At 44.9% G+C, this 12,500-nt stretch overlaps 1 protein-coding gene and 1 long non-coding RNA gene across 2 annotated transcripts in view; one reads left to right on the top strand and one right to left on the bottom strand.

Moving 5' to 3' along the window:
* LOC147019555 (uncharacterized) overlaps positions 1-12,500 on the bottom strand; it is a 438,487-nt gene that overhangs the window by 194,206 nt on the left and 231,781 nt on the right. The gene's annotated exons all lie outside the window — the stretch shown is intronic.
* LOC147019556 (uncharacterized) lies at positions 2,061-6,100 on the top strand. The gene is made up of 2 exons (XR_015061457.1): positions 2,061-4,225; positions 4,883-6,100. It is a non-coding gene; the product is annotated as an uncharacterized LOC147019556 (long non-coding RNA).

Raw genomic sequence — 12,500 nt, 5'->3', positions numbered from 1 at the left:
CTGTTGCTAAGCAACGGAGGTGTGTGCACAGAAACCATTCATTTTTGTGTACATGCTAGACACATTGTACACATTTCACCCAAGTTTCATCAAAATCAGACTCTTTCTCTTTGAGATATTCGCAATTAACCGTTTCTGAAATGTCTGACATGTACTCACCCAAAACCTATCTCCTCCTACAAATATTTTTTGTTAGGGCTGCAAATTGGCATGAAGGGAGCAGATAGATTGCGTACAGAATTCTAAGCTTCGATTTTTCGATTATTTTTTTGATTTTTTTTTTCGATTTTTTGACCACTTTAAAGGGCCATTGCTATGCCATTGCTAGGGCCCGGGGTCCCATATTCGAAAGCACATGATTCCCAGAAATATTGGTCCTTCCCACCAAATTTCATTGGAATCGGTTGAGTGGTTTAGCCCCTAGGCTTGATGAAAGTTTCGCGGACAGACAGACAGATGGAAATGTCCAGAAGAAGGGTGCTCTAAGAGCAGCCAATACATACATATACTTGTGGGGTGTACTTACATATTGTGTAAGCATATGAACCGTGCTTTCCCATTGTGTCGGGTCGCTCACCTGCATTTGATTTTTCTTTTCGAATATTTATTTATTTATTTATATTTTCACTTCATGATGCTCTCTGATGGTTCTGTGATTTTCCCTGGTGTATCGGCTTCATTGTCCATCGGCATGCAAAATTACCATGCTTCCCACTGACTCATGTCGGTCACCTGCATTTTTTTCATTTGTTTATATTTTCATTTATGGATGTTGTCCAACAATGTGATTTTTCCTGGTGTACTGGCTTTGATGTCCATCAGCACGCAAAATTTCAGCTTTCTACGTCATCCATAAAGTACTGACCTTTAATATCAGTCAGTAAGTCAGTGAATGAGTGAGTCATTGAGTGGTGAGAAAGAGCTACATATATATATATATATATATATATATATATATATATATATATATATACATACACACACACACACACACACACACACACACACACACACACACACACACACTTACATTCATATATATACACAGCCTTATTTAATTAATTCATCCAGGAGAATTCACTGATTTATCTAATTTTGCCCCCAATGTGAAATAAATTGGGTCCATTCTAAAACTTCCTCTGTTTGGTAAATGGCTCAACCAGATAACAAAGTCATGCTAAATCTTTTCTGATTTGAAATATCCACTGAATATCATATCAGCTGGTCAATGATGCAAGATGCATATAATTATTCTCCAATTCCCCTTTTAAACCTGGCTGAAGCTTTTCTCTTTAAATACCATCACCCGATGGCCTCTTAAAGTCTTCTCCATAATAGCCTTCCACAGCCGTTTCGGCTTGTTTTACAGTCTCTCCGGTCTCAAGGATCCCTTTATAGAGAGAGCTTACTCTTTTCGAAACATTTCCTGAAAATGGTCCTGAGATCGTTTGTGAGTGCTCTGCTCAACCTCATGAGCTATCGGAGTGTGTAAGAAGCAATTTCTCTGCTTGTATTGATGTCCGCAAGTGAAGGGCAGTTCCAGTGTGAGAAACCCACCTCAAGTGTTTACCCTCTATGCCATTAGCAGATATATAGCACTGGAAATACATAAATATATTCTATTTTTTTTATTTTACATCCTGTTTGTATATATATATATATATATATATATATATATATATATATATATATATATATATATATATGTATGTATATATATATATATATATATATATATATATATATATGTATATATATATATATATATATGTATGTATATATATATATATATATATATATGTATGTATACATATATATACATACATATATATATATATATATATATACATATATATATATATATATACATACATATATATATATATATATATATATATATATATACTGTATATACATACATATATATGTTTGTATATATATATATATGAGGCGCCGTGAGGAGGAGTGATGTGAGGGCCATATCGGCCATTTTGGAGTTAATGCCATATAGCACTATTTTAACCCTTCCCCGATCATCCAAGCCTATTGTGGGGGAAAAATTTATATTAATGTATTTTAAATTGTAACACATGGAGTTTCAGAAATGTAACTTTTATGCTGCAAATTGAATTGGCTGTCATTTCTGGCCAAAAGACTTTTGCCCAAAATGATAAGAAATGTGTTGTTCTGGAGCAGAGTGACCGAGCTGATAAATGAACCTTTGCTTAGAAAATGTACAAAGTGGCTTTTTGTCTAAAGGACACGTCTACAGTCTGGGTGAATATCCCCCAACCTCTCTCTCATGGAAGTATAAAATGTTTTGAAAGACACATTTTCTGAGTACGAGCACGTGAGGAAGTATAGTTTCTCAGTGGCTCGTACTCCTTGGAACTGACCAAGTACCAAGTTAGAATAAAACTCTCTGATGTAATGTAGAAGTGAATTGAATCGGGTTGGTCTAACTGTTAACTAAAATAAGAATAAATGAAATAGAACCAAATAATATTGCAATCAAATGGGGATTCTTAAGTTCATTGTACAAGGGTGAGAAGTGTATGGTGTATAATTAGGAAATAAATTGTTTCACAAGGGAGGACTTGTGTGGACATCAGTTTTATCAGTGTCGATAGGGTTTTTGTAGGGTTTTATCATCAAATCGGACAAACGTTAAACTTTGTCTGAAGTCAAATAGGATTCCACAATCGACCAGTTAGAATCCTTCAGGAGGACAATGATCACAACAAGGTGGGTTTAAAAAATCCACATCAGTTGGCGCCGAGACTCGGATTCGAACCGACGTTGGTGCGGTGCTCGTGACCGGAGGTGCTTAATCTGCCGGAGGCAGTGCCTGGAGGAACGACAAGTGCTTGAGCGAAGGTAAGGGAGAGCGCTCTCAGCAGGTAACGCATTTCGAACAAAGAAAAGTTCATTGTCAGATAATTTTATTGAGAGAAAGAAGAGGATCCGGCGGAGGGAGTCCGTTTTAAAGTAAACGATAAGTACTGTAGTTGTTTTAGAAAAGTGCTGGAGAAGAAGAGGAGTCAGATGACAAGAAGAGGCTCGTTAAGGAGCCAGACGCGTAATTAAATAGGCATGATGAAGCGACATGCCACATGTTTGCATTGATACGGACCGGCTATGAGAGAGATGGCCGAGGACACGGCTGAGACGCCGAGATAGGGTTAAAATAGATAAATATTATAAGTTACCTGTTTGTAAGAGTTATAAGAGTTACTTTTTGTTCATTGAACTCACTGGAAGTTTGTTGGCAGTGAGGTTGTTATATTATATTGTGTGGAGGTTTTACAGATTTGTAAATGCAATGATTTCCACGAAACGTTTTGTAGAGTGCAGGAGATGATTAACCAGCTGGGAGCATGGTGGGTGATTTGCATTGAGATGCATGTGTTACTGAGAGTAAAAATGAAACTTGTGCGATTCCAATATTCACTGCAATGAAACGTGTTCTGTTGGGATTTTGACGATATTTTAACTCGTGCTGAGTTGAGCTGTGGGTTTGTTTGAAATGGCATGTTATACATTCTTTGCGTTGCATTTCCACGCGAAGGTCGCAAACTACACTGTGTGAGACCCCCTCCACTCGATCTGTGGGGGGTGGCATATCTTTACACTGAGTCTTTGTTCGAGCCTTTGCTTTAGGTGTGAAATTCGATTCATATGCAGATTCAAGAGGATGAGATAGAAATGTGATTGGTATTTGTCACGTGATCACATGCGAGTCTATTAGATGCAATGCTGTCTAGTGTATGTGTTGAAGCCATGACAGAGTAATGCTAAACTGTGGGTTTTGCCTGTCAGAGTTTTTTTCCTTTTTCTTCCCACTGGATGTGGAGAGAACTTTCTGTTCCTCGTTCCTTGGTGTTTGTGGTGCACCCTCTGGACTGAATCTGTTTAAAGTGAAGTCCATTTAGGAAAAAGTGTTGTAGTTTTATTTTACAACCATCGGGATTTTGAATAAATTGTGAAATAACAATTGTGAATGTGGATATACTGTATGTGATTTAAATGTAGAAACGTGATTTGGAATGATTTTAATGATTTGATGATGTTTAGCACGTGGGGCAATTCACAGATAATAGATGATTCCCTCGGATGGACGTTGAAATATTGTTTTATTCGTCTGCGAATGTTGAGGTTACCTGAACTTGTGCTGGGAAGGCAATGGCAAACAACCCAGTGAAACCCTTTGATCGATTCAGTCAAGGTAAATTCATGATTTAATTTGATAGATGCTGAAGATTAAATTTTTCATTTCTGGATTTTAAAAGGAAATATTTTGTTTTGACCAAAAAGTTGTTTAAGAGAGTTTGGATGTTTATTACTCTGAAGTTTAAGATGCTTTTCCAAGACTGGGATAAAGATTGTGGAGGGTGAAGCTGCATGTGTAGACAGAGTGTTTGAGCTGGAATTTAAACGATATTCGCCTGATAACAGATTTGACAAGTGATTTGACAATTTTTGAACAACTGTTTAAAATGATTTATTTGTTTTGATAAAAGAAAATGGATTCGTAATTGAGAAGGTCGGAGGAAGTGATAGATGGTTTGTGTATGTGAGTTGGAAAAATGGCAGCATGTTTGCTGTTTTGGTGAGAGAGAAGTGGACAAATGGAGAAATGTCAGAGATTTAAAATGTCGATGGAAATAGCAAATGAGATGGATGTTTTGAGTATACGTACAACTGGGATTTCTGTATATTTTAGCATGTTGTTTTGGGAAATAACAAGGAAAGAGATTAAAATATTGATATGACATATAATGCAAGTTAAATGCTTCCATAAGAATCTTTGTTAGTCTTGTAGAACTACATGTGCCCATGACGTTTATTGATTGGTGTTTAATTGATGCTTTGTTTGTTTCAGAGTGTTGAAAGCAGTCTTTGAAGCAATGTACGATTTCATCTAAATGAAGTTTCCACACAAAGATTGGACGATGGGAGAACCCAGATTTGGGTGATTGAGCATTCAACACATGATTGTCCCTCCCCTTCCTGAGGAGATAAGATGGAGAAATGTGGGAAAAGAAAGAAAAAACCCACTGAGGAGAAGGTTGAGCAAAGTCTTAACGTCGGCGTTGTGTGGTGCCTGCATGGAGGAATGTTCTCAGCCACACTCTCGATTGCCGCTCTGCAAATACATCATGAACTTGCTGTGGTCACTTCAATGTATGACAGGCCTGGAGTTCCACACTGCGCTCCTTCAACCCAGTGTCCGGCCCAAACTTGTACTTGCCCACATCTACCTTCTCCTCAGCTCAAGGAGTGCTTCGATTGTGTTTCCCGTTGGGTGCCACTCTATCCACACCCTGACCTGTTTATCTTCTGACTTCGGGTAGCATGTTTCCAATGTGTAACACATGCTGATGAACAGGCCATAAATTAAATGGAAACACACTCATTTTCTGACATGAGCACTCGCTGCCATTGTTGATTGAACCTGAATAATGGAAATCTTTTTTCTCCTTCAGGAATGGGACATGGTAATCATGTGTAAGAAAAATTATTCAAATTTTCCTTAAAAAAAAAAACGGGGGAGTGTGGGGGAAAAATTTATATTAATGTATTTTAAATTGTAACAAATGGAGTTAAAGAAATGTAACTTTTATGCTGCAAATTGAATTGGCTGTCATTTCTGGCCAAAAGACTTTTGCCCTAAATGATAAGAAATGTGTTGTTCTGGAGCAGAGTGACCGAGCTGATAAATGAACCTTTGCTTAGAAAATGTACAAAGTGGCTTTTTGTCTAAAGGACACGTCTACAGTCTGGGTGAATATCCCCCAACCTCTCTCTCATGGAAGTATAAAATGTTTTGAAAGACACATTTTCTGAGTACGAGCACGTGAGGAAGTATAGTTTCTCAGTGGCTCGTACTCCTTGGAACTGACCAAGTACCAAGTTAGAATAAAACTCTCTGATGTAATGTAGAAGTGAATTGAATCGGGTTGGTCTAACTGTTAACTAAAATAAGAATAAATGAAATAGAACCAAATAATATTGCAATCAAATGGGGATTCTTAAGTTCATTGTACAAGGGTGAGAAGTGTATGGTGTATAATTAGGAAATAAATTGTTTCACAAGGAAGGACTTGTGTGGACATCAGTTTTATCAGTGTCGATAGGGTTTTTGTAGGGTTTTATAATCAAATCGGACAAACGTTAAACTTTGTCTGAAGTCAAATAGGATTCCACAATCGACCAGTTAAAATCCTTCAGGAGGACAACGATCACAACAAGGTGGGTTTAAAAAATCCACATTACTATCATCATCATATCATTAAAAACTATCGCTTCCATCACTCCTCCTCGCCAGGCCTCATATATATATATATATATATATATATATATATATATATATATATATATATATATATATATATATATATATATATATATATATATATATATATATATACATACATACTTGTACATACATACATATCCATACAGTATTTATAAAGTTCCCAGGTTATAAAGCTTGCAGTGTTTGTGTGAGAAATTTCTGAGGATATCTTGAAGACAATAGCTCAGTGGGCTGTCACAGTGCAAGTGATGAAGTCCTTGTGTTTGAGTCCTAATTTTGTCAGAACTTTTTCACATGAGCCCCACGTGGGAATTTATTCCCGTTTATTAACTACATATAGATATATATATATATATATATATATATATATATATATATATATATATATATATATGTTGAAAAGTATATGAATGATTATGTGAATATATATGCATATATATATATATATATATATATATGTATATATATATATATGTACTTGTATGTATTTGTGTATATATATATATATATATATATATATATATATATATATATATATATATATATATATATATATATATATATATATACACACATATACATGCAACTATCTATATTTGTAGAAATACACATATACATGCATAGTGTTGTGGTTACCAAATTCGCAAACCACCATTCAGGTCCCTTAGGTGAGGTATCTCGGTAAGTACATGTGTAGTTAGGCCCAAACCCGTTGTCTAGTGGGAATACATGTCATTTATGCGTGCTGCGACTCTTCAGGATAGCCGTTTTTCTTTTGCTATCTTTATTTTGGACCAACCGCCATGATTACCACCACAACCACAACATCAACCACCAACCACAACGCCGCTTCACCACAACCGCCACGAGCTTCACGTCACACCTCGCAACCATCGCATCGCCACCGTTCTTGCGCCGCTTGTGGGTACCGGTGTTGGACTCGTGCAGGGCGCGCGCCGAACAGCGTGTACAAAATCACGGATTTTGTGCTTCAAAAACGGATCAAAAACGACACACGCCCACTTTTTGCCGTCCAATCGGTGAGCGAGGGGCGATTTGGCCCCGCCTCCAGGGCGTTGGAGGGCGATCGATATATGCAAATTTATGGATCAAAAAGCATTCACGCCCACTTTTTCTCGGGCCAATGGGGAGCGAGGTGAAAGGTCGAAGGGAGGGGGTCAAAGGCGAAGCCACGGGGCTTATATAAGCGACCGTGTTCGTCAGTCCAGTGAGTAGTAGAGTCGAGAGGGAACAGAGAGTTAAGACTTCGCGGGCGGTGGAGTTGGCAAGAAGGAGCTGGTCGTCGTGTGCGTTGGAGTCGGAGCGGAGGGGACGGAGCTGTGGAGAGGCGGCGAGGGCAGACGAGGGGGTGCTCGCGTCGTGCAGGGAGCTGCACCCCAGGGAGGCCGACAGCGCGACCTGGCCGAGGTGGAGACACTCGTTGCGGGGCAATAAAAATCCTCTATACCCCGAGCATCAGCAACCCCCTCCTGTTTCCCCCCCGCGCTGAGATAGTGCGACCAAGGGGGCCCCTTTCCCACCCCCTACCAGACACTGTCCACGAGGCCCGCGGAGTTGAGGCACCATCGCCGCTCCGCGTCTCATCACCAGACGGGTAGGCCCGACCCGGTCTCGGCCTCAGGCCCGCCTCATCCTTGAGGGTATTCTTTCCTTGGTTTTGGGTATGTGTTGTCGGCGCCGTCTGTGAAGTAAAATTGTATAAGTGTTGCCGTGTGCTCGTGTAATCGGTCGTAGATCTGCATTGTCGCATTTGCTTTTTGTGTAAATTGAATTGTGTTTTTCTTTTCTGTGTGCTTTTGGTGGAATTGAATATGTGTGCTTTCCGTTCATCGCGAATAAATGTGCTTTGTGTTGAACTGTTTCCCGCTTCGCTTCGTCATTTCCTTCATTGAATCCTCATCTTGCTTCACGTAAAGGGTTGGTAGTGGGCTGAATACGCCCGATAATTAATCGAACCGTCGAGGTCGACGATAACACCGCTCGGTTATCCCGATAGTACGGAACGGGTCGCTTAAGTGGCCCGTGTCCGAAGTCGACCTGCGGCGAGGTGCGATCGCCCGGTCTACCCTCCGCGTGGGTACTTAGGTAGGTCGAATTTGGCGAGCAACCCTATCCCACGTGGGGGCTGATTGGCTCGATCGCAGTGAGACCGAAAGGTCCACCCGTGACTGGTTCCCGGCGTTAGTCCGAGAGGGTCACGACTGGATTGTCCGTCCGCTGGGCGGCGTGCCGCGATTCGAGTTACGTGGCCGTCAGCACGCCGGCGGGCGCGAATCCGCAACACTGGTGTCAGAAGTGGGATACAAATTCATCGCCCTCCTCGCGGCACTGGTATTGGAGAACGGGACAACGGGCTCTCCTGTCTCCAGCGAAATTCACGGGAATCGGTCCAGGGGTGAGAGAAGCGACCCCCGATTCCCTCCAAATTACGAGCGAGCGAAATTAACCCTTTAAGAGAAGCAAGATGGCGTCTCAAGGCGAGCGGGAGCCGGGGGTATTAGAAATGCATGTAGAATGTGTAGGATCCATGGCCCAGGATGGAATGCCCGTGCAGGAACATGAACTCGCCCAACTGAACCCAGAGCCCGAAATGGGTGGGGCAGCGGCCGCGGTGTATGACACCTCCCCCCCCCCCTCTCCACCAAAACCCTTCCCCAACCCTTGCCGAAACGGCTCAGCTGAGTGCATCCGACATGGCCCAGCTATGCGCCATGCTGACGGCAATGACAGCAAGGATGGATGTGAATACACAACAAATGAACGAAAAGATGGATGCGAATACAGCAAGGATGGATGCGAATACACAACAAATGAACGAAAAGATGGATGCGAATACACAAAAGATGGATACAAATACAAATGAAGTGAAAACGACGATGGATGCGAATACACAGCAAATGATGGAAGAAATGAAAGAGCTGCGGGGTGAGACGCAGAACATGGGAATGAGCCTCAAAGGAAGCTTGGAAGAACTAAAAAACGAAATGAAAAAGGAAGTCGACACGATACGAGCGGAGGTGACCGGGTTAAAAGAGAAAGTAAAAGGAGTGGGAGTCGCAATGGAAGAAAGTAAACAAGAGAGGGTAAACGAAATAAAGACGGTGGTGGGAAAAATAGACAAAGTAGGAAAAGGATTGGGAGAAGTAAAACAGGGACAAGACCAAATAAAGGAGGAAATAGGGAGGAACACGACGGCGATAGAGGAATTAAAAAGAGAACAAGGGAAAATAAAGGAGGGATTGGGAGCCGTGAAGGAGGACTGTGAGAAAAGACATCGGGAAATGACAGACAAAGTTGAAAACCTGCGAAAGGAGGTAAAAGCGGAGACACAGAAAGGATTAAAAAAGGTGACGGAGGAATGTAGAAAGAGACATGAGGAGGTAATTAATGAAATGGAGCGGAAAGCCGGAGAAAAGACAGAGGAACTGGGGGAACAGATAGGAAAAAACCGGGGCAAGACAGAAGAGCAGTTTAGGACAACGAGGGAGGAAATATCCAAGACAAATAAGATGGTGACACAGGTACAAGGGGAAGTGGAGCAAATAAGAGAAAAAGTCGGGGAACTGTCGTTAGGAACGATAGGGGAGGAAATAAATGGGGTAATAAAGGGGAAAATGGAGGAAATGGAGAAGAGACTGACGGATAGGGTGGAGGCCCGGTGTGAGAAGCAGGGTGGCCTCCTTCGGGAACAGGAGGAGAGGATATACTCCCTCGAGGCGGATCGTGCCCAGATGGGGCCGGTGTCACAAGGCGGAGGAGGAGGCTTGCCCGATGCGGGGGTGAGCATGCCAAGCTTGGGGAGGGTAGAGACCGCGGGGTCTTTTGGCCTAATGGGGGTACCCAGAATGACTGTTCCAGGGGGTGTGCAGAGTGCGAGTCCAATGGCTTGGGAGAGTAAGCGGGACGACGCGGGGCACGGACTGACGCAGACAAGGGTGGTGGAGCCCCCGGGCAAATGGCTCGGACCCTGCGGGAGTGAGGCACCGTTGGGACTGGGGAGGTACACTCCTCCCGGAGTCCCTAGGGAGCGGGAGGAGACCTCGAAAGAACCGAGGGTGCCGCTACCCCCGTACGATGGCAAGACGGACTTGAGGGCATATATGGCCCAGTTCCAGTGTGTTGCCAGAGGCAATGGCTGGAACGAGGTGCAGGGTGTGGCACAACTCACAGCGGCCCTGCGTGGCGTGGCTTTGGAAGTCCTGACCACGGTACCCAGTGAGGGGGCGACCCTGGAGGATCTCCATTCGGCCCTAAAAACCGATTTGGCATGGACCAGCAGAGCGAGCTTGTTAAAGCTCAGCTCAACGGGCGCAAACGACGTCCCCAGGAATCGCTGGGAGAATTGGCACATGACATTCGCCGCTTGGTGGGGATCGCGCACACCAACATGCCACCGGAGTACCGGGAGGAGATTGCCCTGGACCATTTCCTTCGAGCAATAGGGGGCACCGATGTCGGAGCATTGCTCACCGTATGGCGCCCGGACAACCTCCAGAAGGCGGCTGATACTGCTGCCTGCTGGGAGGCAGCCAGAACGCCATTGGGAGGGGCTGGGCGCCACGCGGTGGCAGTCCGACAGGTGGACCCCGTGCACGACAGTGCGCTGGGAGCCGGGCAACCCTGGGCGACCAAGCGCGAATGGAAAGGATGGTGCAGGGCATGTTCGACCGCCGGTTCGGGAGACCTGTGGAGAGGCGGTCGGGCCCGGGAAGGGCGGGAGATGGGCCATCGGGGGTACCCCACCTGGAATGGAGGGGGGTATAATTCGGCGTACTGGAGGCAAACACCTTACCAGAAGAGGTGTTATAATTGTGGCGCAGGGGACCACCTGCAGCGGAGGTGCAACGCCCCGCGCAGGGAAAGGCCCCCGCGAAGAGAAGAGCCACGGCCCCCTAGACCACCAACTCCGCCCCGGGTCAATAGGGATAGCCAGGCCCAACCATCCGCCCCCCACCAGTCCCCGGGAAACTAAGAAGTGCCGAACATGTAGGGCCGTGTTCGGCAGACTCAGACGGAGAAGAGCCCTGAGAACTGCGACAGGTCATCAGTTGTGGCCAAATTGGCAAAGGTAGCTTAACAATTCGGTGCAAGATTGCCGGCGTAGGGGTAGACGCCATGGTGGACACAGGAGCAAGCGCCACGATCATCAGCCCTGTGGTCCTTGATTCGAGTGTAGACGGTTGGGATGAGATCCACCGTCTGCAAAACCATAGTTTGCAGCTAGCTACCGGGGCAACGGCCCCTATCATAGGACGTGGTTTCGTGTCGTTTAAATTGGGCACTGTGAAAACCAAGATAGAGGTTTGGGTGGCAGAGGTGTACGACCCATGTCTAATAGGGTTGGATGTGCTGACGGCCGGTGGTTGTAAGATCGACTCGGGCCGGGGGTCATGCAGTTGGGTGGTGAGGAGTTGCCGTTAGAGGCGTGAGCACGGATGAGAGGGTGGAGCTGGAGGCTCCCTGACTCCGTGGTCATTCCCTCGGGTGCCGGGGCGGTGGTCCCGGGCCGGTGGCGAGCCCCCGCAACGTGGCAGGGCCCCTGCGGCCTAGCGGAACTACCGGCAGGGCCGTCAACCCCGGGCTTAGTCGTGGGCCGCACCCTGGTAAGTACCGACGGGCCAGTAGTGCCCGTACGGGTGATAAATGTTAGCACGGAACCACGCACTATCAGGAAGGGCACGAAGGTGGCAGATTGCATCCCAGTAAAAGAGGTCGCAGAGCTGAGGGACGATAACGTCGAGCCGGACCGGCCCCAGAAGGAGTCTCCAGACTCGATTAGGAATTGGCCCGGTCCCATTTGTGAGATGGTAAATCGGAGTAGTGTAGATTTGGAGGAGGCCCAGCGGGAGGCCTTATACAAGCTGGTCGACCGACACATCGGGATCTTCTCCTTGTCACCCGAGGATATTGGACGTACGGGCCTGGTGCAACATCAGATCCACACCAATGGGGCCCGGCCTGTCCGTCAGCCTGCTCGAAGGCTCCCATGGAGCAAAAGAGAGGAGGCTGATGAACAGGTTGAAAAGATGCTCAATGCAGGTGTCATCGAGCCCTCGGGAAGTCCTTGGATGTCACCAGTTGTGCTGGTTAAAAAGAAGGATGGGACCACGCGTTTCTGTGTGGACTATCGCCAGCTGAACAACGTGACACTCAAAGACTC

Source organism: Eptatretus burgeri, chromosome 9 (assembly GCF_056783735.1).
Source record: "Eptatretus burgeri isolate ZD-2024b chromosome 9, Ebu_testis_v1, whole genome shotgun sequence".
Taxonomy (NCBI): Eukaryota; Metazoa; Chordata; class Myxini; order Myxiniformes; family Myxinidae; genus Eptatretus; species Eptatretus burgeri.
Note: the sequence above shows the minus strand (reverse complement) of the source record. Positions and strands in the feature narration are given on the sequence as shown.